Source organism: Chrysochloris asiatica, unplaced genomic scaffold (genome assembly GCF_000296735.1).
Source record: "Chrysochloris asiatica unplaced genomic scaffold, ChrAsi1.0 scaffold00269, whole genome shotgun sequence".
Taxonomy (NCBI): Eukaryota; Metazoa; Chordata; class Mammalia; order Afrosoricida; family Chrysochloridae; genus Chrysochloris; species Chrysochloris asiatica.
This window is the reverse complement of record NW_006408787.1, coordinates 857,257-861,204: the sequence shown is the minus strand read 5'-3', so window position 1 is coordinate 861,204 and position 3,948 is coordinate 857,257.

Sequence of the window (3,948 nt, the reverse complement as noted above, 5' to 3'; positions counted from 1 at the left end):
TTTTAAAGTGTTGAAGAGCAAAGATGTCAGCTTGAGGACTAAGGTGCACCTGACCCAAGCCATGGTATTTTCAATAACCTCATATGCATGTGAAATAAGGAAGACACATTTGAGTTATGGTGTTGGAGGAGAATATTGAAAGTGCCATGAGCTGCCAAATGAACCAACAGATCCATTTTGGAAGAAGTGCAACCAGAGTGCTTCTTGGAGACCAAGATGGCCAAACTTCGTCTCTCATACTTCGGACATATTGTCAGAAGGGACCAGTTGCTGGGGAAGGATATCATGTTTGTTAAGGTGGAGGGTCAGAGAAAAAGAGGAAGACCCCCAACGAAATGGATTGGCCAAGTGGCAGCATTGATGGACTCAAGTGTGGCAATAGTAGTGAGGTTAGCACAGGATTGGGCAGTGTTTTGTTCTGCTATGGGTCGGTACCTACATGATAGCTCCTAACAACAACAACAACTCTGGTGCCTGTTTGCAAAGGGAATGTTTTCAGGTTCTTTCCATTGAAAATAATGTTGACTGTTGGATTTGTACATATGATCTTAATTATGCTGAGAAAATTCCTTTCTAACCATACTTTATTGAGCATTTTTATCAGGAATGGATGTTGGATCTTGTCAAATACTTTTTTTTCTCTCTATCTATATAATCATTTGTTTTGTATTTTAATATGTGATGGCTTACATTGATTTTTTTCTAATATTAAACCATCCTTGTATTCCTGTTATGAATCCTACTTGGTCATGATATATTATTATTTTTGATATGTGTTTTTTCATATGTGTTGTTGTTGTTTTGATATGTAAGCCACCACGTAAGTACTCACTTCATCAAATATATTTGTGAGTCCCTCATCCTTTTCTATGTTTTGGGATAGTTTGAGAAAAATTAGTATTAACACTTCCTTGAACATTTGAATGTTAATTAGGTAGAATGTTCCAATAAAGTAATCTGGTTTTAGGCTTCCCTTTTATTGGGAGTTTTTATTGACTTGATCAATTTCTTCTGTTTTTATAAGTTTGTTCATGTTTTCTACTTCATTCAGTGTTTGTTAGATAGGTTACATTTTTCTAAAAATGTATCACTTTCTTCTAAATGTTCAAAGTTTTTGAAGTACAATTCTTCACAGTATTCTTTTATTACGCTCCCCCCACCCCCAACTGGTTCTGTTGTGACTTTACCCTAATCATTTCTTATGCATCTTATTTGCATCTTCTCATTTTTTTCTTTTTGTTAGATTTGCCAATAATTTGTATATTTCATAAATTCTTTCAAAAAGTCACCTTCATGTCTTGCTGATTCTTTCTATTGTTTTTCTGTTTTCTTATGTATTTCTGCTCTAGTCTTTCTTATTTTTCTGGTGATTGTAGGCTTACTTTGCTGATCTTTGTTAGTTGTTGGAGATAAATTAATGTGTCAATTTTGGTTCGTTCTTCTTTTGGGATGTTTGTGTTTATTGCTATAAATTGTTCTCTAATCACTGCTTTTGCTTTGTCCCAAAGTTTTTGGTATGATATGTGTTTGGTAATATTTGATCAAAGGAAATTTTTTATTTAATTTTTCATGTATTCTATTACCCCTGTAGCTTTTAAGTAGGATGTTATCAATTTCCACATATTTTAGGTTTTCCCTTGATCTTACTAATATTGGTTTCTAATTGTATAGCATTGTGATGTGAAAATATGCTTTGTAGCTTTTCAATGTTTTTTTGTATTTATTGAGGCTTGTTTTGTGACTTAACCTATGCTCTATTTTGGAGAATATTCCATGTGCATTAGAAAGTGATTTCTATTGTGCTGATGTTGGGTTGCTTGCTCTGTAAAATCTATAAGGTCAGTTTGGTTGATTGTGTTGTTTAGTTTTGTGCTTGTGTTGAGTTTCTTTCTAGTTCTGTCCTTTATCAAAGTGGCGTATTAAAATCTCCCACTATTATCGTAGAGTTGTCTATTTCTTTCTTCAATCCTATTAGAGTTTTATTTGTGCATTTTGAGGCTCTTTCATTGGGAGTGTATATCATCTTGTTTAATTGACCTTTTAATCCTGAAATGTCTCTGTTTTATCTCTTATGCTGGTATTTGTCTTAAAGCTTGTTATATCAGAATTTAATATTGCCAGTCCTGATCAATTTTGATTGCGATTAGCTTGATATATATTTTTCCATTCTTTTGATTTTAGCCTATTGTTGGCTTTGTGTGTAAATGTTTCTGTATACAAAATGTTGAAGGATCTGTTTTATTATCCATTCTGCTATTCTCTGCCTTTTTATTGGTACATTTAATCTATTAAAATTCAGTGGAATTATCAATAGGTATGGATTGATTGCTGTCATTTCTCTGTGTGTCTTTTTGTGGTGCTGCTGGTGTCTTTCTACTGTATATTTTTCTGTGCTGAATTCATTTTGTTTTCGTGTCATTATCTTCATTGCTGCTGTTTTAATGTTTACAAAATCTTCACAGTTTTCCCTTTTCTTGATTTGATGTGATTAAATGCCATCAACTTTTTTCCAACTCATAGTGATCATGATTACAAGAAGCAGCTGGTGGTTTTTAACTGCCAACCTTGTGGTGTTAAGAAAAGTGCTGAACCTACTGCGCCAACCCAGGAGCTGAATGAGAAGGTATATTGTCTGCTGTTGTTGGGTCTAAGTCCAAAGGACTCCCTTTTGCATGGCTTATTTATTACAAATTCCTTTACTTGACGTTTATCTGGAAAAGTTCTGATCATTTTTGAGGGGCAGTTTTGCTAGTTATATGATTCTTCATTAACAATTTTTCTCTTTCAGAGTTTTGTATATGTCTACCTTTTGTTTTCTTGCTTCCATGGTTTCTGCTGGGACATCAGAGTTTAATCTTATTGGTTCTCCTTTGTAAGTAGATTTTTTTGCTTTTCCTGAGCTGCTTTCAGGATTCTTTCCTTGTTTTGGTTTTGGAGAGCTTGAGTATGATATATTTTGGTGATTTTATTTTGGAGTATAATCTGTTTGGGGTTCTTTCAGCTTCTTTAATTCTTATCTTCTCATCTTTCAGTATTATAGGAAAGTTTTCTCCCAACAGGTCTTTGACTATATTTTTTGTGATTTTCTTTTTCTCTTTCTTTTCTGGAATTATGACCAACTGTAAGCTACTCATCTCCATGTTGTTCCACATGAACCTTAGCCTTTATTCAGATTTTTTCTTTTTTCTGATTGTTATTCTAGCTTATCAGTATTGAGTAAGTTGTCTTTAAGCTTACTAATTAATGCTTTCATTGCTTCAAATCTGCTCCTTTGCTCTTTCAATGTATTGTCCATTTCTGAAATCTTCATGTCATTCTTCTATAGTTTTATTAGCAGGTTTCGTATTGTTTCCAATCATTTATCTATTTTGTTTTCTTGTTCCTATAGTATTTTTCTGAATTCTTTTTTGTTTTCCTCAACCATTTTGTCAATCATTTGGAAGTACCTAAATATCATTCTCTCGGATTTTTTTTCTCCTCAGGTAGTTCCAATGCCTTTTTATCCTCAAAACATTTTCTAGTTTTGCCTCTTCGTCATTTATTTGTCACACTGTCTTGTTTCTTTGTGTGAAAAGAAAATTTCTGCTACTTTCAAGACTTTGTATTGTTTTTGTATTTGTATTAAGTTGATGATTTTATAATGGTGTCAACAGGCTCCTGGTGGGCGATATTAATGGATGGGTTTGTGCACCATTCTCTGTTCCTTGTTCATGTAGTTTAGTTCAGAATGGATTTACCTGATGTTGGTGGCTGTTGTAGATTCAGAGTATAAGAGGTGACATTGGCTCTTGCCCAGTGGTTGGACTGTAGAGGACACAGTTGGGGCTGGACTGCATCGACATGGTTGTTGTTTCCTGTTAGGTGATGCAAGAAATGAAAACACACAATAGGGAAGAAAACAAAAAGCAAACAAGCAAGCAAACAACAGCACAATATAAAATAACAAAG